The sequence below is a fragment of the Eptatretus burgeri genome, chromosome 13 (genome assembly GCF_056783735.1).
Source record: "Eptatretus burgeri isolate ZD-2024b chromosome 13, Ebu_testis_v1, whole genome shotgun sequence".
In the NCBI taxonomy this organism is placed as follows: domain Eukaryota; kingdom Metazoa; phylum Chordata; class Myxini; order Myxiniformes; family Myxinidae; genus Eptatretus; species Eptatretus burgeri.
Genome location: NC_140973.1, coordinates 57,858,929 through 57,880,685, shown reverse-complemented (window position 1 = coordinate 57,880,685; position 21,757 = coordinate 57,858,929). Strand labels below are relative to the sequence as shown.

Below are 21,757 nucleotides of genomic sequence, written 5' to 3'. Positions count from 1 at the left end.
AGGCTTATATATATATATATATATATATATATATATATATATATATATATATATATATATATATATATATATATATATATATATATATATATATATATATATATATATATATATATATATATATATATATATATATATATATATATATTTTTTTTTTTTTTAATATATATATATTTTTTTTTTTTTAATATATATTTATATATATTATACATATCAAGTTACCTTGTTCCGTCAAGTCATAGTAACATTCTGGTCACATTCATGATAAGATTTCTCCAAACATCCCCATCATGCACTGCTTCCCCAAAGCTCTGGTACAGACAGCTTGGTTGAAGCCTTTGCCCCATCCACCCAGCACATGCATGGTCTGTGTCTTCCTCTCATTCCCTCAAACCATTCTGCAAACTCATGTTTTTTGCACATGTGATGCGTCCAAAGTACACACTTCATCTGTATTATTAAAAAGGAGCACACTGAGCAGTAAAAGAATAAACTATTTATTGAAGCCTGACATTTTGAGAACAAGCTAGTTCTCTTCCTCAGGGATGTTAAGAGCGGTGGTGACACCACGTTAAGTTCAGTTGGGGACAGCTTGCGTCGTGGATTGGTCCAAGACCTCACCACTCACAGGGCTCCCTTCATTCAAATGATTCTGTTGCGTTTGTTAACGTAATTGATTGCATAGTGCTTTGTATCATACAATGCCTTGGACCAATCCACGACGCAAAATGTCCCCAAGTGAACTTAACGTGGTGTCACCACCGCTCTTAATATCCCTGAGGAGTTTTCACAGGAGTACCAGGCCTCGATAATCTCGTGGTTCACCCTTAATGACCCTGTGCAAAGGATAGTGGTCTGATTCCATGAGAACGTGTGTTGGTGTGTGTGTGTGTGTGTGTGTGTGTGTGTGTGTGTGTGTGTGTGTGTGTGTGTGTGTGTGTGTGTGTGTGTGTGTGTGTGTGTGTGTGTGTGTGTGTGTGTGTTGTGTGTGTCGGTCGCAACCAAAGACAGCCTGTCTTGTCGTCTCACAGCATGTTGGTGTTCGGTTACCCGTGTGGTTAAGCTTTCTGATGTTTAACTAACGTACTTGGTTTCACATTCTTCACATGATATGTTATCGATGGCATTATTTATTTTTTCGACATCAGATCCAAGATGGCCGACTGGCGGCCATTTTAGTTGTTAAAAAACCTGATGTTGAACACGTCCTCAACCATTTCTCGGACAAGCATTTCCCGATGTTGTTTAAACTTGGTGCACAGATAACGAATGATGGCTTACATATGCGCGTCATTTTTTTCGACATCAAATCCAAGATGGCCGACTGGCCGCCATTTTGTTACTTAAATGTGTCCCCAACCATTTCTCCAACAGACATGGTCCGATTTTGTACAAACTTGGCACAAGCAGAGTACACAATTGCATATACTTGCCCTTAACTTTATTTTGCGATCTGATCAAAGATGGCTGAGTGGTAGACTGGCGGCCATCTTAGTTGTAAGAAAACCAAATGTTGAACACGTCCTTAACCATTTCTCGGACTTGCGTTTACCGATGTTGTTCAAGTGTTCCCTCAGTTTGGGGCATTGGTGGTTCAAGCCCCGATTGAGTCATACCAAAGACTTTTAAAATGGTACGTGTTGCTTTCTTGTTTGACATTCAGGATTTATAAGTTTAAGAACACAGACAATCCCCATAGGTTGGTATATATTAGGAGGAGGAAATTCCTCCTGAAGAAATGCCCACATACACACAGTTCTGAGAAAAGCGGTGCCATTGTTTTGACTTCACTGGTACCCAGAGTACCCCAGGAAGTGATGGCACTTACCCCAAGCTCAGTGGTTGTGCTTGTTTCGTCTAACAGTCGTGTGTGTGTGTGTGTGTGTGTGTGTGTGTGTGTGTGTGTGTGTGTGTGTGTGTGTGTGTGTGTGTGTGTGTGTGTGTGTGTGTGTGTGTGTGTGTGTGTGTGTGTGTGTGTGTGTGTGCGCGCACGTGCTCCACTGCCAACTTTGGACCTTGGATCATGTATTCAAAAAAAACAACTTATTCATCACGAAGCGAAGTTCCAATCATTTATCCAATCCCAAAAAAGGGTATCTGCTGAATATCAATGTATATAATACAGTTCATCTATTTTGTGTTTGTGACATCACGTAAAGTGTATACATAGCTGTCCAATCTCCAGTCACTCAGTTGGAGCCACAGAGATCGGGTATGGCATGATGGGAGGGTCGCAATGGGGGAGAAGGTGGAAATGGGGGATGAGGGTGGAAATTTGTGTGGTGCCTTTAAATTTTACATTATTTTCACTTATCACTGTAGTTTCCTCCATGTATTATCTTACAACGATGAAAAGTTATTTGTGCTCGTTTTGTGACTTGTTTTATGCTATGCAGTCCACAACCACACACACTCAGTTCTGCGCACATTACATTGTAGTCACAACTGCCCCAAGCCCAAGCAACAGTCAATAAATACCCACAGGTTTTTTTCAGTACAAAACACGTAAGTGTGCTGATCTTAAGCTCAAACATGCTTAAAACCCAAGGTGCACAAACGTTTGGGGTTAACAGATTGATGGCGAGTGTTTATAAGTCTTTCATTTTCGTGTATTCATATGTTGTTGTCATGTTGAAAATGTTGCTCTGTGTTTGAGATTAAATCATCAGGTGATGTTATTCTGACCCCTCTCACACAATCACTGTTTCCTGCAGAGATTATGGGATTTTATACCATAAAGGTACATTTGCACGACAACTCGCCCCCAAAATAATTGATTTCCGCCGAGAAAATGCTCTTTTCGGCAACCTCAAATTATCATGTTTGGCATGACAGGAGCTGAACGGATGAAAGATTAACCTTTGCTTAAACGACTGATGTAACCTTTCATCCAGAATGTTTCATTGCTTCCTTGGTTGTAATATTGTGAATTTCTGGTATTGAATTAAGAATTTGTAAAACAGAGCACCGTTCACGATGTTGAAAACACCACCAACAACAACAATGAAGCCTCTTCACCTGATGTTCTACAAGATGCCCACATCAGTGGAGCATTGTGCGACAATGCCGGTGGTTATAAGGTTCCTAATCTTCTTTGTTCGTATGCAGCACAAGGCTGCGGAGTAACATCATTGGCTGAGGCCGTGGCTGTGCCACTGATGCAATGCCCTCTGCTGGTTCGGGCAGGAATTTGTAATTTATTCATGGTGTCGGTGATAGCTCGCCTACTCTTTGCGAAGAACACCAGTGGATCTTTAACGTCCACCAACGAATGCTGGCAGACGAGACGGCCGTTTAACGTCCAGGCTCGGGATTCGAACCCAGGCTCGACAGCCTATTGGCGAGTGTACGTACCTACAGGTCATCCTGTCAGCCCAAAGTTCCAAATGAGGCAGGGGGTCACCCCAATAAAACTAAACCCAGTTGGAGAGTTTGGTATTTGGATCAGCAGACGTTCTTAACATTAAGAGTTCCCTCCAGAAGATCTTAACTTTCAAGGCACTAAAAACAAAACTGTCATGCGCAACATGTGGCTGCTGGTTACATCATTTTCTGCGGGCCCGGCTGTGCCTCTGACGCAGTATCTCTATTACCAGAACGTTGGTACTCATTTTGCCGACCTCAGAAGGATGACAGGCTGAGTCAACCCCATCTGGTGTTGATTCAACAGACAACAGGGGCTCGAACTCAAGACCATAAGATCTTAAACCAACACCAGGCTTACTTAAGATATTGTTGCGGATTCGCGCCCGCCGGCGTGCGAGCGGCCACGTAACTCAAATCGCGGCACGTCGCCCACCGGACGGACAATCCCGTCGTGACCCTCTCGGACTAACGCCAGGAACTAGTCACGGGTGGGCCTTTCGGCCTCACCACAATCGTGCCAATCGGCCCCCCGCGTGGGATAGGGTTGCTCGCCAAATTCGACCTACCTAAGTACCCACACGGAGGGTAGACCGGGCGATCGCACCTCGCCGCAGGTCGACTTCGGACACGGGCCACTTTAAGCGACCCGTTCCGTACTATCGGGATAACCGAGCGGTGTTATCGTCAACCTCGACGGTTCGATTAATTATCGGGCGTTTTTAGCCCACGACCAACCCTTTACGTGAAGTAAGATGGAGATTCAATAAAAGAAAAGACGAAGCGAAACGGGAAAAACAGTTCAACATAAAGCACATTTATTCCGCGGCAAACGGAAAGCACACATATACAATTATGCACCAAAAGCAAATGTAAAAGTGACACGACAATTCTGCACAAAAAGCAAATGCAACAAAAGAAACACAATGCAGATCTACTACCGACTACCGAGCACACGGCAACACTTATACAGTTTTACTTCACAGACGGCGCCGACAACACATATACTCAAAGCAAAAGAAAAAGGAAGGGGCCACCCTCAACGATGAGGGGGCAGACGGGCCTGGGGCCGAGACCGCGTCGAGCCTACCCATCTGGTGATGAGCTGCAAAATGGCGGCGGCGCCCCGACTCCGCGGGCCTCGCTGGCACTGCCTGGAATGGGGTGGGAACGGGGCCCCCTTCTCACACTATCTCAGCGCGGGGGGAAACAGGAGGGGGTTGTTGATGCTCGGGGGGGAAGAGGATATCTGGATGGCTTGGGTCCCGCGACGAGCGACTCCATTGCGACCTCGATCGCGTTACCGGCCTCCCCTCTCCGCAGCTCCCCGACTCTGACACGAGCGCCGACCTCCACAAAGATTCTTGGCTTCTCCAGCCTCTCCGGACCCCGACAGACACTCTCTCGACTGCTTTCGCCGCCGCCACAACTCTCCAACTCTCCCACTCTCCACTCTTCTCAACTCCGTACAACTGCTAACTCTTCCCAACTGCTCGACTCTTCTCGGCTCCCTCCAACTGCTCGACTCTTTCCAACTGCTCAACTCCGTCCAACTGCTTACTCGATTCAGAAACTCAACTCTTAATTCGCCCCGCGCTCGGTGCTTTATAGTGCGACAGGAGAAATCATTTGCAGATTTTTGGATTAGGAATCGCTCGGGGGCAGAGCCACGCTCCCCATTGGACAGAGGAAAAGTGGGCGTGATTGATTCTTGATCCGCGAATCTGCATATAGCGATTATACTCTGACGCACCTGGAGGCGGGGCCAAATCGCCCCACGCTCGCTGATAGGACGGAACAGAAGTGGGCGTGAATCGTTCTTGATCCGATTTCTTGGAAAGGCTGGTGTTTTTGCACCCGCTACTCGGTGCGCGCCCTGTACGAGTCCAGGATCGGTGCCCACAAGCGGCGCGGGAATGGCGGTGATGCGATGATTGCGAGAGCGAGATGTGACGGCAAGGGTCGTGGCTGTTGTTGTGAAGCGGCGTTGCGGTTGGTGGTTGTTGTGTGATGGCTGTTGAGACGTGGTTGGTGGTGGTTGTGGTGGTAGTAATGGCGGCTGGTCCAAAATAAAGATAGTAAAAGAAAAACGGCTATCTAAAAGGGTCGCAGCCCGAATGAATGACATTTATTCCCTCTAAACAACGGGTTTGGGCCTAACTACACATATACTTACAGAGATATCTCACCTACGGGACCTGAATGGTGGTTTGCGAATTTCGTCAACCACAACACTACCCCCTCCCCTTTTTACAGACTCGTCCCGAGTCATCAAATTTTCGTGTGCCATCATGTGTAGTTTTCCCCTCGTACATTTTACCTACGGATCCCTGAGTGGGACATTCATGGTATTCGTGTCCCCAAAATAAATAACCTGAGGGCTGAGTAACTACCTAAACAAACCCACTCACACGGACGACTTAAATAAAATTGCCGGCGCTAAGACAGACATGCCGGGGGCGCACTCATATGTACAGTACATCTTAACCTTAACTTACAAATTTTACACTAAACCATGGCCCAGGATCACTGAACTCTGCAAAAAGAAAGCAGTTAGCAGGGAGCCAGGCTGCTCGCATGCAGTCTCTGGCTCAAACAATGCAGGTGACAGGGAACGTGGCCGGCTGCTCACACGCAGTCCAAGGCCTTCCCTTTTGAACTGAACGCAGTGAACCACAACGGTGCATGGGCTGCACAAACGCAGTCTCCGTGGCACACGCAATGAACACAACGGATGGATGGATGGACAAAAACATGGTGCACGGGCCGCCACTGCAGGCCCGTGTTGTAGCTGCCAACAGGGCAGTTCTCGCAGCTTGCAAACTGTTGCTTTCTGATCCTGGCGCACATGGCAATGAACAGGGGGGGGGGCAAAGCAAAAATTTAACGGGGCTGGTGAACAGGGGCAGTGGGCATGGCATGGCAAAGGTGATCAGGCAAACACAGCCTGCAGAACAAGGCCGCTGCAGGCAAACACAGCCGGCAGATGAACTGGCCGGCACAGGCCTTGAAGCACAGCAGCTGCAGACAATCCGACCGGCACAGGCCTTGCAGCACAGCAGCTGCAGCCGATCCAACCGGCACAGGCCTTGCAGCAAAACAACAGCTGCTGATGAAGTGGGCCGGCCTTTGCCTTGCAGCAACGCAGCCAGCAGATTAAGCTGGCCAGCCTTTGCCGTTCAGTGGAAGTTGGTGGAGGGAGTGCGGTGGTGCTGGCCACTCGGAAGGCGGGCTCAGACCTACCCTACGGTCTCCCTCCCAACCTATCGCCTTTGGCTGTCACTGTCTATACCCACTCCCTTAATTTGTCAAACCCCAATTTAGCCCCATCTTATTTTTTTTATTTTTACTTCCCCACTATAAATCGTCCCCTAACCCCCTGTACTGTCCTTGTTCGGCTAACCTATCCTGTCACCCAGCCTCCTCCCAACCCCTACATTCCCTTCCCGGAGGGAAATAAGGGAGAGCTCGCGTCCTGTGTCGAGGCCCAACGAAGCCTCAGAATGGCCTCCCCAGAGTTCAGCGATCTAACCCAAAGTGGGTCCAGCGGCCCACAACGAGAGCGAGGGGATGGATGGTGCGGAGGGGTACACTTCCTAATCTACCCTAACCACTTAACTGTTAAACTACCCCGGGGCTTTCAACAAGCGCCTCGCGCTTAAACTATTGGTTCTAACAACCCAGATTCCCGTCGCCTGTGTTGGTGTCCTCACAATTTCGGGCCTTGCCCCCCAATTTTCTTTCCGTGCCCTCACACGGTTTCATGGCTGGGACGCGTGGCTCCCCTTGGCAGGCACGACCCTCTGCCGATTCTCCCGCTATGGCACCCCCGGGCACTATACTGCCTCCGAGCCTACCAGCTCCCTAAACACCGGGGAGTGCCCCCCATGGCACCTCCCCTGAAACGCACACGTGGCAGGCTGACTTCCCAGGCCCCTTTCCGAGGGTCACCCGTGCCCACAACACTGCCCACGCGGCTAACGGCGCCCCGGGCCCCCGCACCAAACGGGCGCACCCGTGCCCACTACGCTATCCCGGCCCCCCATGGGCCCTTGGCCTACTACGGCCGACTAGCCTGGTGCCCGGGGTACCCACTCAGCGATACTCACCTTTCGCAGCCACGCTCCCAGCCCGTCAACAGGGCTCCTGCACCCCTCCAAACGGGTTTCGAGCCCACACTCCCACCAACAACAAAACGACCTCCATTTTGTAAATTTGACTAACCCCCTAACTCACTCTACACTGACCCCGGGGTCCCTTGGGCGGGAGTCACTCCTCCCCCCAATCACTCATCGCACCATGCATTCCCCATTCGCTCCACTCACACAGACCCGCTGGCCTCACTCACTCATCGTGTACTCACCTCACAACTCTTCAACACACACACCGCTGAACTCCGCCATCCTTCTAACTACCTCCCCTAACTAACTCGTGCTCCCACGTCGTCCCTTAAACTATAGCACGTTCCATTTAACCTACGTAGCTAGGCTACGTCCCCACTACACATCCAAAGTCTGTCTCTGTCTCCAAATAATCCCATTAATCAATTTCCCAACCTAAATCTCGCTACAATCCCTCTAACTCATCCATTCCACGGACTCCATGAGGACTTACCCCTGCCCCATGAAGTCGGTCTAGCTAAGCTAACCCTTCCCCCTAACTAGTTTCATCCTGTGCCCAGGTCAAGGGGGTCTTCCACCCCTTGCCCAGGAATCCTGTGCACCCGAAAGTGAGGCTTACTGTTTTTTTTGTTTTGTTTTTTTTTCACATGCGCAGCACCAGCGCGGAAACTCACAGCTCGCGCACTTTGCACCTGCCCGTGACGTCATGCAGCTGCACGTGTACCTCGTCCCTCCTTGGACGGTACCATCCGGCAGAGATACCCCTCCTGCCGGATTCCAACCCCACGTGCAGCCATGGCGTCACTGTGCGCATAAAAAAAAACAAAAGCCCCACGTCTCGAGGGGTTCCCCATGCGAACACATGTGCTTTGCCCGTTGGAGCTTAACACACACGATCGCGTGGAGAACCCGTCTGGTCCAAATCCGTAATCCTGCCCAAACTTTGTCCGTCCGCGGGATCGGCAAATCCACCGCGTGCGTTTCCGGACCGGGACTTCACTCTCGCAAGCGAGCACGTGGGGGCCTCGTGCGTTGCACAGCACGGACCTCGCGCTCGCTGCTGGGTGAACCCGGCACGGTCCTCGAAACAGCTGCAGCTGCTACCCAGCTTTTGTCCCTCACATGTCGCCGTCGTCGACATTCGACCCACGCACACCTGCGTGTCACGACGCTCACACTCCACTCCATTACATTCACACCGGGAGACGCGGCTGCGTGCTCCCGCATGCCACCGACATCTCCCTTACACACAGCGACCTTGCACACGCTGTCTCTCTCACACTCGGCCGCTCACTCACGCATGCCATTTCCCTCACACTACCCATACCACTCACACGTGGTGCTCCATTCATACTGGCCGTTTCACTCACGCATGCCGCCTCCCTTGCACACGTGGCTCCACTCACTCGCGGCCTTTCACTCACTCGTGCCATTTCCCTCACACAAACCATACCACTCACACACGCGGGGGCACTCATCCGCGGTGCCTCACTCATACACCGTGCCTCACTCACACACGCGGGGGAACTTGCTCGCAGTGCCTCATCCACACACGGCGTGCTGGGAAGCACGATCTTCTGCACACTTACCACCACACCACTCACACACGGGGTCGCTTCCACACACGGGGTCCCCGTCACCCACCCGGTCGCTCTCACACACGCCCTTGCACCCGCGCTATGCGTACGTTGCAGCACGCATTTCACCACACTCGTGAACACACACCTCGACACCACACACACCGGGACAACCACACTGGGGATTCGTGTCCCCACAAGGGTCTCCGGGGCCTCTATGCCCCCCAAGCTCTCCGTGCACCTGTTCGCAGCACTCCTCCCCCCAAACTCGCTCGACACGACCGAACCCACCTGGTCGTGACTCGCTTCAAGGGGGCATACTCCCTCCCCTCGTTCCTGGAGGAGGCCATCCAACTGCTCGCACCGGGTCTCTACCCAGTCCGCGAGCTCAACCCCATTATCCTCCACTACCTCCGTGTGTGTGTGCGTCACTTACCCCGTCTTCATCGTGTAGTCTTCCCTCTATCGTTCCCATCTCCCGTGTCTCTGCCAACTCAGTCACCTCTTCACCCTTTACCTCCCTTGTCTCAACTATTATTTCCGTCTCTTCCCTTGTTATCTCCCTCGTGCACGTCTCCGTCACCCCAATTAGTTTTTCCCTCTCGGTTACCGTCACTTTTTCCGTCACGACCCTCGCCCAACACGTCCCCCGAATTATTTTTTCCTTACCCGCCTCCACCGCGGGCCCGACAGCCGTTGCACTCCCTCCCAGCTCGTTCGCTCCCACACGTGGAGTCGCCATTTTAAGCTCCCCGGTTACTGCCTTCATGCCCGCCTGCAGGCTTCGGCCCATGCTCTGCGTCTCACCCCGCAGCCCTTTCATTTCTTCCTTCATTTTGAGTGCGTTTGTTTCCATCTTTTCGTTCATGCGTTTTATTTCGTTTGTGTTTGTATCCATCTTTTCGTTCATGCCTTTTATTTCGTTTGTGTTTGTATCCATCTTTTCGTTCATGCCTTTTATTTCGTTTATCATTTCATTTGTGTTTGTATCCATCTTCGCTGTCATTGCCGCCAGCATGGCGCATAGCTGGGCCATGTCGGGTGCGCTTGGGTGAGCCGATTCGGCAAGGATCGGGGGGTTTTGGCGGAGAGGGGGAGGGGAGGTGTCATACACCGCGGCCGCCGCCGCACCTATTTCGGGCTCTGGGTTCAGTTGGGCGAGTTCGTGTTCCTGCACAACCAACATTTCCTGCACGGGGATTTCATCCTGGACCATGGATCCTACATTACTACACATATACATTTCTAATACCCCCGGCTCCCGCTCGCCTTGAGACGCCATCTTATTTCTCGTAAAGAGTTAATTTGAATCGCTCGTAATTTGGAGGGAATCGGGGGTCGCTCCTCTCACCCCTGGACCGATTCCCGTGAATTTAGCTGGAGACAGGAGAGCCCGTTTTCCCGCTCTCCGATACCAGTGCCGCGAGGAGGGGGATGGGTTTGTGTCCCACTCCTGACAACAGTGTTGCGGATTCGCGCCCGCCGGCGTGCGAGCGGCCACGTAACTCGAATCGCGGCACGTCGCCCACCGGACGGACAATCCCGTCGTGACCCTCTCGGACTAACGCCGGGAACTAGTCATGGGTGGGCCTTTCGGCCTCACCACGATCGTGCCAATCGGCCCCCCGCGTGGGATAGGGTTGCTCGCCAAATTCGACCTACCTAAGTACCCACACGGAGGGTAGACCGGGCGATCGCACCTCGCCGCAGGTCGACTTCGGACACGGGCCACTTTAAGTGACCCGTTCCGTACTATCGGGATAACCGAGCGGTGTTATCGTCAACCTCGACGGTTCGATTAATTATCGGGCGTTTTTAGCCCACGACCAACCCTTTACGTGAAGTAAGATGGAGATTCAATAAAAGAAAAGACGAAGCAAAACGGGAAAAACAGTTCAACATAAAGCACATTTATTCCGCGGCAAACAGAAAGCACACATATACAATTATGCACCAAAAGCAAATGTAAAAGTGACACGACAATTCTGCACAAAAAGCAAATGCAACAAAAGAAACACAATGCAGATCTACTACCGACTACCGAGCACACGGCAACACTTATACAGTTTTACTTCACAGACGGCGCCGACAACACATATACTCAAAGCAAAAGAAAAAGGAAGGGGCCACCCTCAACGATGAGGGGGCAGACGGGCCTGGGGCCGAGACCGCGTCGAGCCTACCCGTCTGGTGATGAGCCGCAAAATGGCGGCAGCGCTCCGACTCTGCGGGCCTCGCTGGCACTGCCTGGAATGGGGTGGGAACGGGGCCCCCTTCTCACACTATCTCAGCGCGGGGGGAAACAGGAGGGGGTTGTTGATGTTCGGGGGGGGGAAGAGGATATCTGGATGGCTTGGGTCCCACGACGAGCGACTCCACTGCGACCTCGATCGCGTTACCGGCCTCCCCTCTCCGCAGCTCCCCGACTCTGACACGAGCGCCGACCTCCACAAAGATTCTTGGCTTCTCCAGCCTCTCCGGACCCCGACAGACACTCTCTCGACTGCTTTCGCCGCCGCCACAACTCTCCAACTCTCCCACTCTCCACTCTTCTCAACTCCGTCCAACTGCTAACTCTTCCCAACTGCTCGACTCTTCTCGGCTCCCTCCAACTGCTCGACTCTTTCCAACTGCTCAACTCCGTCCAACTGCTTACTCGATTCAGAAACTCAACTCTTAATTCGCCCCGCGCTCGGTGCTTTATAGTGCGACAGGAGAAATCATATGCAGATTTTTGGATCAGGAATCGCTCGGGGGCAGAGCCACGCTCCCCATTGGACAGAGGAAAAGTGGGCGTCAATGATTCTTGATCCGCGAATCTGCATATAGCGATTATACTCCGACGCACCTGGAGGCGGGGCCAAATCGCCCCATGCTCGCTGATAGGACGGAACAGAAGTGGGCGTGAATCGTTCTTGATCCGATTTCTCGGAAAGGCTGGTGTTTTTGCTCCCGCTGCTCGGTGCGCGCCCTGTACGAGTCCAGGATCGGTGCCCACAAGCGGCGCAGGAATGGCGGTGATGCGATGGTTGCGAGAGCGAGATGTGACGGCAAGGGTCGTGGCTGTTGTTGTGAAGCGACGTTGCGGTTGGTGGTTGTTGTGTGATGGCTGTTGAGACGTGGTTGGTGGTGGTTGTGGTGGTAGTAATGGCGGCTGGTCCAAAATAAAGATAGTAAAAGAAAAACGGCTATCTAAAAGGGTCGCAGCCCGAATGAATGACATTTATTCCCTCTAAACAACGGGTTTGGGCCTAACTACACATATACTTACAGAGATATCTCACCTACGGGACCTGAATGGTGGTTTGCGAATTTCGTTAACCACAACAATATCATAGGATTCTAAAGCCCATATTGTTGCAGATCTAACAGCTTCATATCTCCTCTAAAGCATATGTGTGCTCCACAATGCAGCTCATCACCTACTCCTCGTCGGATTGGTTTCCACTGAAGTTCTAACTCAGAATCCCGATAGAGCTGACAGTCGGCGGTGCAGACAAAAATACAAGGACATGGTGTCAAAACAACCTATCCACCACCCTCTATTATCCGTATCCTGACTCATAGCAGGAGTATTCATGGCACGTGAGATCATTGTCTGTTTTCTGTACTTCATGACATGCACATAGCATTGTCAGAAAGTGTAGCTGTGCACCTCAACCATATTTTAAAATAGAAAACCACCTGCAAAACACGGATTTTAACTTCCTCATTCGAATACACTGCACAGTACGCCGAAGTATTTTACGCGTTGTGTCCTTTCCGATAATATACTCCAAAGTAATTAAATATACACAGATCTTTTGGATCGCCCAATTATTTTGTGGTTTCACCACTGCCTGTGAGTGTAATTGTCTCCACGTGTGAGATTGCTCTCGTTCTTCGCCGATGGGGTCCAGCTTTGCAAAAGCCCATTTTACGGTCTCTGATGAATCACCATATAGTGAATAGTGGAACATTAGCTGTGTGTTTTGATGACCCTCCAAGACAGAAAACCGACACAGTGAAGTCTGAAAAAGAACCTTTTCTTCCTTTTTTTTAAAGGATGCTCCAAACCTGGTGACCTGTTCAGCAAAACTCAACCTTTGTGCAGTGCCTGTTTCAAGAGCCACAGAATTATGTTTAATCGAAGTATTGTTTCTCGTTAAGGTGTGTCTGAAGCTGTGACAGGGAGCGGAGATCGCCATCGCTCAGATGTCATCTATTCCATTCTACTCCATTATATTATATTCTATCCTGTAGCATCCCATCAATTTATTGAAACGTGAGCACCATGAAAGTGTAAACCTGGTCGCCTATTAGCTTTCAGGACGACCTGCATATGTTGCATGTTACCAAACATGGCATTTCTACCTGTTGCCTCTGCCTCGATTCTGTTTTGCCATTTTCATTCACTTGCTTCATATTAAGCAGCAACACTGTGGATGCGTCTAAATGAGGTTGTCCACGTGATCCAGCCAGGATGAAATGACATTAGATCAAATTAACCAAGTGGTCATATTGTCACCGAGATCACAGCTCGGACGTGTGGGATTTACAAAGTGTACATGCGGCAGGACGTCTGAGTGTAAATCCTGTGGCTCTCATCAACCGTCAACCTGATGCCAGACTTTGTATCATCTAAAGCGACTCATTCTGCAAAGAGCTCATTAACATCCTCATTTTGAAATGGAAACTCGATGGGACAGTGGGAGTGCGGAGAAGTCATTATATCTAAGCTGCAAGACATCGCAATCATAAAAACGTTGTAGATGGAATTCTGCAAAGTTTTTTTCAGGGATAAAAGAGAGACAGTCCTGTTGTCTGTCTTGTGTCCCTGAAAAAGCAATGCAAATTGGCCATTTAAACAAAACCACCAGCTTTTAACTCGAAGCAAAGCTTTCACACTTGGATCCCGCAGTTCACCTTGCTACAATCCCAATCCAGGCCGAACCAACAGAAACTCGTGCATACCTCACACTTCTTGCAATCCAGCAATGAAATAGCTTCAGGATCCAGGTGCAGAAGTTTGAGAGTGCACTTATATTTGGTCTTGACATCAGACAAGAATGGGAAAAAAATTTTTGGGAAAAGATGAAGGTTTTGTTGAAATTAAACAAATTCTAAATCCCTCCAAGCAGTCGCATCAAATGTGTTCACGAGCTTCACCAGCTTTTTGGTGTATTTCACGGTATGAAGGAGAACATTCTTGGCACATCCGAGGGCTAATCATCTGAGGGACATCAAAGGAAGATGGGACTGAAAGCCTGTCTATCTTCCAGAGGCCAAATGATACCTTCATGCCTCCTGACAGACATGAGACATCCACTTAGTATGCTTCGAGAATGAAGGTAAATACCTGAGAAGCATGCAGGAAATGTCCGCCATTTTAGTGGTATTCTTTTGATGTAATCTAGACCCTTTCTCAAGTCCCCTTTTGGAGGCAACACGTGATCAGGGTGTACACGTTCTTCCAATAACCCCCTCCTTGTTACATTTCCAAAATCCAAGCTGACTGCACACCTCGACTCTTTTGTTCCTTGCTTCTCCCATCTGTAGAAACGCCTTCCAGTGCCTGGTCAATCCCACTCTTCCCTTCAGGGTTTAAAGTGAATGGTGCATCATCATCTCATGTCATCATCATCTCATCTTATCATCATCTCATGACAACGGCATCTCCAACCTCACCTGCAAATTTTTTTCGCCCTCCATTAACTCTTCCTAACCCAGCCCTCATAATGGCAGGTTGCTGCGTTTCCTTCCCTCCTCTTTCCTCTTATCCTGTTCATTCATTATCTTGCTAATTGTGTCCAATGATTGGTGCCCCACTGTCAGTTCAACCTTCTGTCACCTCGCTCTCCAATTTAATGTAAATGATGGTGTGGCTCGTGTTAGGGCCAGGGATGCGTGAGGTTCTTGTAAAACTATGCATTTTGATCTTAGGGTCAGGACCTAAACCTAAAACTCTGTAACCTAAAACTGTAACCTAAACAACCTATCCTAAAAATGCATCTGTAACCTAAAACTTTGAAAAGCATTATCATAGCTTTGCATGAATATGTAAATTGATCTTTGAGTTAAAGTACATGTTTCTACCCCACACATGTGATACGAAAAGCGGGGTTAAGCAATTTGTTGAATTCTGTCTGTCTGTCCATCCATCCGTAGTAGGGAAAGAATACTGGTTCTGGCTCACTTTTCCCCATGTAAATGAATGGGGGATTTTCAGCCATGAAATTTTTCTTTTTTTTCCCCTGAAAAAATAAATCCCCTTTTTAGCCCAAGGTATATTTATTTGTCTCCCCTTTTAACCTGGAGCCTGGTGTTGGCTTAGTGGTTAGGGTGGCGGCTTGGGATCCCAGGGCCCTGAGTTCAAATCCCGTTGGCTGCTGAATTAACACCAGGGGGTTGACTCAGCCTGCCATCCTTCCGAGGTCGGCGAAATGAGTGCCAGTGTACTGGTCCCGGTGTATGCCCCGGTTAGAATAGGTGTACCATATCCCTGTGTGTCGTAAGAGGCGACCAGGGTTGGTGTCAGGAAGGGCATCCGGCCATAAAACATTGCCTCAAGAAAAAGCCAAACCCCTGCACAGCAGGGAAAAATGGCTGTAAAAACGGTCATTTTTTATTTCCCCTTTTAACCTAGGGGCTCTCTATTCAAATAACCCATACAACAAGATAAAGATTTGTTAAAGGTGATTCGAAAGAAATATCTGAAACGTCTAAGCCTCGGGGCACTCTTTATCAAATAACCAATGCATATTGTTTAGCTCACTCATTGAACCTATAAACATTTGTTCATTCTCAAATTCCTTCAATAGTTTAATTTTCTTTGCACAATAATCCCCATCTAAAATATTGAAAAACAAAACATTTGAATCTTTATATTTTTTAAGATACCCCTTTTGTGCCATTACGAAATGATAAACTTCTCTTAATGATCTCATCTGACCACCTCCTGAGTTGCAAATCATTTTTGTACATAAACCATGCCAGAAAAAAGTTTTGTTTCAAATGTTTTCAGTTCATGCCGTGAAAATGAGGAAGTTTTTTTGACACGGCCGTGCTGTGTGAATGAGGAAGTGGTTTTGGACTGTCATGCTGTGAAAAAATAGGAACTATTCTGTGAGACAAGGTCTCGTGTTTATATTTTATCTCAGAACACGAACTGAAAACATTTGAATCAAAACTTTTATGGCGTGGTTTATGTCCAAAAACGATTTGCAACTCGGGCGGTGGCCAGATGAGATCATTAAGAGAAGCTTGTCATTTCCTGTGCCCACACCCAATGATTAAGCAATTTCCTCATCGTTGCTTTATAAGCGGTTCGCCAGACAAAGTTTCTGCCAGACGGGATTTCATTTTTACAACTGAGGCATGGACGATATTTCTTCCGATGAAGCCAACAGCCCACTACAGAGTTGGTAAGTTTGTGTATGCTTTTCTCTTTGAACGATGAAGCAAATGATTATTAATTAAATCATGATAATTCTGATATATATATATTTTTTCCCTGACAGGGCATTGGAAGAAATTGAGTTCACATATCACGACGTGGTTCATGAAATTAATACTCTTATTGAAGAGATCAATGATTTTAGAAGAGAATTGAAAGACATTTTCAATGAGTGGCATGAAGTCTTATCACGTCCTCTCATCTCGAAGGAATTAAACCAATGGTGAGACACGTGTGTGTGCCTCTCTCTCTGTCTGTCTTTCTACCTACCTCTCTCTGCTCTTATTGAAGAGGCCAATGATTTATAATGACTGGTCTCTGATCTCGAATGAATTAAACCAATGGTGAGGCACGTGTGTGTGTCTATGTGTGTGTGTGTGTATGTGTGTGTGTGTGCGTGTGTGTGTGTGTGTGTGTTGCTTTCCCTGTCTGTCTCTTCATCTATACCCTTGACTTATTTTTTTTTTTTCAGCACTATCGCACAACATCAGCTGTTGAAGCAATCTTGTACAACACATGATTTTCTGGAGGTAAATATTTCTGAATTATTATTAATATCACTCGTACAACACATGATTTTCTGGAGGTAAATATTTCTGAATTATTATTAATATCACTCGTACAACACATGATTTTCTGGAGGTAAATATTTCTGAATTATTATTAATATCACTCTCTCTTTAGAATGTCGCCTTATGTTGGTTGCATCATTAGTTTGGACGTGGTTTTGTCAGTACACTGGAATTCATTTTATTGACCTTGAAAGGATGACAGGCTCCTGGTGTGTTAATTCAGTGGTCAACGAGGCTTATTCATATTACCATGTAATTATCTTTATAGAACCTAATTATTATCCACTTTTTGTTTCAAAACAGAATATGGTGTCTGAGTTTCGAAATCACAAGGCATCTGAAGAAGATTGCTGGGAAAGATTGTACATTCTCGCAAATGAATATTTAATATTTTCAATATTAATAAATTATATTTGTTTTGTTTACAATTACTTGATTCTGAATTACAAGAAAAGAATAAAAGAGATGTAAAGGGGGGTTGGGGGGGGGGGAGGGGTTGGGGGTGGGAGGGGGGGTAGGTGCGCTCCCCCAATGACCCATCACCCCCTCATCCCATCCCTCCCTCCCCATGTGTGTGTGTGGGGAAGGGTGGGGGTGGGATGAGGGAGGTGGTGGGTCAAAGGTGAGGCGCACAGGGGGATGAGGGGGGGGTGGGGCTTGTGTGGGCGGGGCTTGTGTGGGTGGGGTGTGTGTGGGAGGGGCTTGTGTGGGCGGGGTGTGTGTGTGTGGGTGGGGCTTGTGTGGGTGGGGCTTGTGTGGGCGGGGGTTTATGTGGGTGGAGCTTGTGTGGGAGGGCTTTATGTGTGTGGAGTTTTTGTGTGGAGCTTGTGTAGGCAGGGCTTATGTGGGAGGGGTTTATGTGGGCAGGGTTTATATGGGCAGGGGTTTATGTGGGTGGAGCTTGTGTGGGAGGGGTGAATGTGGATGAGGCTTATGTGGATAAATGGATGGGTGGAGAGATGGGGGGATGGGTGGATGAGTGGAGCTTGTGTGGATGGGTGGATAATTTTTTAATTAAATAAACATGTTGTGTGTGTGTGGGGAACTAATTAACTAATCACTAATTATGTGAATATGATGAATATGGGTGGAGCTTGTGTGGGGTTTGTGTGTGGAGCTTGTGTGGAGTTTTTGTGTGGAGGTTGTGTGGAGCTTGTGTGGGGTTTGTGTGGGGTTTGTGTGGGCGGGGCTTCGGTGGGAGGGGCGTGTGTGGGCGGAGTCAAAAAGGGGCGGAGTCAAAAATTTCAATTTATTGGAGCTTGTGGGGGGGTGTGTGGTGGGGTTTGTGTGGGCGGGGCTTGTGTGGGCGGGGGCTTGTGTGGGTGGAGCCAAAAAGGGGCGGAGTCAAAAAATTTCAATTTATCTTTGTCTTTTGTAATTCCTGTGAATAAAATGAACCTAAAATCTCTTCCCTTCCAAATCATATATCTTATAAGTCCAAGGAACCGTATCTATTACATCAACAATTTTAAAAAGCTCGTTGGTCCATCTTTTCGTATAACCTTTTTCAAAATGAGATTTCCACCTATATATTCTTACGATATCACCAACTTTGAACTTAGGTTTTCTGACATTAATCTCTTTTTCATATTTTAATTTTGTAAATGTTTCTGATGGCTTCATATTTGTTGACGTGTGAATCGTGTCATTGTACTTATCCACAATATCTTGAATAAAAGATGACCATTGTTGTGAACCGAGTTGTGTGAATTTTTTATATAGTCTCTCTTTTAAGGTACGATTAAAACGTTCAACAACAACTGCCTTCCCTTCATTAAAGGTACTGTATAATGTAATACTGTTATTTTTTAGAAAATTCATAAATGTCTTGTTATAAAACTCCCTACCCTCATCAGTCCACAATTTTTTAGGTTTTCTCTTACTTTTATTAAATATCTGTTGGAAGGCTAACATAAGAGTATTACCTGTTTTGTTTTTTAATGGTACAACCCACGCATATCTACTCCTCAAATCAATAACGGTTAAAGCATACTTGTACCCCTTATCATTATTGAGTTCAATCAAATCAGCAGACCAGATATAATCTACTTCCTTGGAATAAACTTTCCTTCTCTGAAACTTTGTGAATATTGGTTTATGTAATTCATCAGCTAATTGCTCTTCAGTCTTAATGGCATCATTAGAGCCTATAAGTTTTTGAATTTCCAAGTCCAAGTTTCAATTTAGCACTGATCATCTTCTTCACAATGAACCGATCAACTTTTTCTCTCAAGGTTGGATTTTGTATCAGAGACAAATTATACAACATTTCTCTATCGGCTTCATGCTTTTCTTCCAACGTTGTGGTATTCCCATAATCAATATCGTGTCTCATGCACACTTCATCAACTCTATTGATAGGCCGACTCCAGGATTTAGGATTGTCTGCCTCATCTAATCTTTTATCCAAGTTTGTGCCTGGACCACAGAAAGAATACCCTGGAAGATGTAATTCCCCTGGTATTCCAGTAGTTGTAAATTTACTTCCTGATAAAAACTTTTGTATATCTCCTCCTAGTTTGTGTTGGGAGATAAATTGATTTTTTTTTGAACCACACACCGAACATATACCTTTTTGTATAACCCTGTTATTTTTACTTTTAATATATGAAATATTTTTAGTATTAGTTTTCTTTTTACATTTGAGACAATAACTCATTTATTTATGAGAAAAATTCCTGCAGAGTGCAAAAACCTTTTTAGTTTCCAACATGCACATTTGAATCTTAATTTTTAAAACATAAAGAATCCTTAGAAATGCCTTCACTCTCTCCCCATTTATTTAAGAAAAAAAATAAAAATGAAAAACTTGAATTAAAATACCTGTCTTCTCGATGTCAATAGTCTTGTCGAAAGTATTGTAAATAGACTTATCAATTCTTTGTTTTCCTCCTCGGTGGGTTGAGTTATTTTCTGTAATACCCCTAATCTTTTTTAATCTCACTGGTTTCCATATTTTGATATTTATTTTGTCTCGCTCTTTCCTCCCTCTCCTCCTTCTCTTTCTTCTCCCTCTCCTCCCTCTCCTTCTCTTTCTTCTCCCTCTCCTCCCTCTCTCTCTTCTCTCTCTCCTCCCTCTCTCTCTTCTCTCTTTCCTCCCTCTCTCTCTTCTCCCTCTCCTCCTTCTCTCTCTTCTCTTTTTCCTCCTTCTCTTTCTTCTCCCTCTTCTCCTTTTCCTCCTCTTCCCTCTCTTCTTCAACTCCCTCCTCATCCCTTACTATTCTTGAATCGCTTACACCCCATAGAATATTATACATATATTCATCAGGATTTCTTGTTATTCCTGTATCCAAAATAATTTTTTTTACAACAGGAAACCAATAAAATTTCTTTTGAATTTCTAAAAGAGCCTTACCTTTTCTTAACTTTATAATTTTTCATTATTTAACATTCTAATTAAATCTAAAGTTGTCGGTTTATCAACATCAGCATAATGCCAATCTTTTATTGAAAATACCTCATTCTTATGTTGTAGAACATATTTATTAAAATACCGAATACCCTTTTCTTGAAGGTATGCTTGGACACAGAAATGATAATTTTCTTGAAGCCTTCTTGCTGTCATTTATGTATTAGAAATATATGTTAGAACAATATTATGGCACGAAACACCTCCCCATCTTCCCATAGTTAAATCATTTTGTATTTCCTTACTTATTATATATAATCCTGTTTTTTCTGTTTTCATGAGATAAACAAGGGCAAAACCATTATTATATTTACCCTTATTAAATTCTTTTATTTGTTGTTTACTAATCGTAGCCCCACAAAACTCATTCTCGATACCAAGTGGATAATATTCTTCCTTACGAGACTGATTTAATTGTTCCAGGTCTTCGAGGTTAATTTTAAATGACCAATTATACCCTAAATCATTCATATCATACCCCCATTGTTCTATTCTCATACAAACGATACGCCCTTCTTTATAAAAATTTATTTTAATTCGAACTGTGAATTCTGTATGACCTGGAGATAATATCAACACTTCTGTATCTTTGGAATACACGGCTGTTTTATTTAAGGATATATATTGTGATAAATCGCTTAATCTCACCAAGTCATTCGCGTCAGTCGGGCTTGGATAATTTTTAATTTATAAGCATTTTTCATGTTAATATTTTTGGTTATATTATATTTATGTCGTTCAGCCTGTGCCTTTGTGTAATAATTTGAGAAATCAATATCCAGTTCTTGAGATAAACCAAAGATAGAACCATCTTTACCAACATAAGTCATTTATATTAGATTAAAAATAATATCATAAAATTTTTTATTTTTGTTGAGTTGAAATAACACATATAGGCATAATTGGCCACAACACTTGGAATTTAATTCTTGGACTTGAAATGTTTGATAAACACCATTCTGTAAGAATTTTATGACTTCAACAGGTGGTGGAAGACCAAAACTATCAAAATAATATTTGTCTTGACTATTAAAAATACAAACCCAATGAGAACCGTTCCCATTATTATCTTCTAAGTTCATAATAATATTCTTTGTATGTTTCGGCACATTTGTTAATTCATCTCTCATACAAATAACCACATTATGAATTTTTAATTTCTTACAATATTTGACAAGTTGTAAATTTGATGTTGTATTCTTTCCAAATTTTTTCAACCACTCATCAATGCTCATTTATTTATTAGAAAGATATAATCCATTACCTCTTTTCGTTAATTT

General features: G+C 46.1%; 1 protein-coding gene and 1 long non-coding RNA gene across 3 annotated transcripts in view; one reads left to right on the top strand and one right to left on the bottom strand.

Annotated features, from left to right (window-relative positions):
- Nucleotides 1-21,757, bottom strand: part of LOC147014562 (uncharacterized) — a 151,488-nt gene that overhangs the window by 99,948 nt on the left and 29,783 nt on the right. The window lies entirely within an intron of this gene.
- On the top strand, nt 15,227-17,343 carry LOC147014563 (uncharacterized). Its single transcript, XR_015050457.1, has 3 exons — nt 15,227-16,464; nt 16,561-16,719; nt 16,969-17,343. It is a non-coding gene; the product is annotated as an uncharacterized LOC147014563 (long non-coding RNA).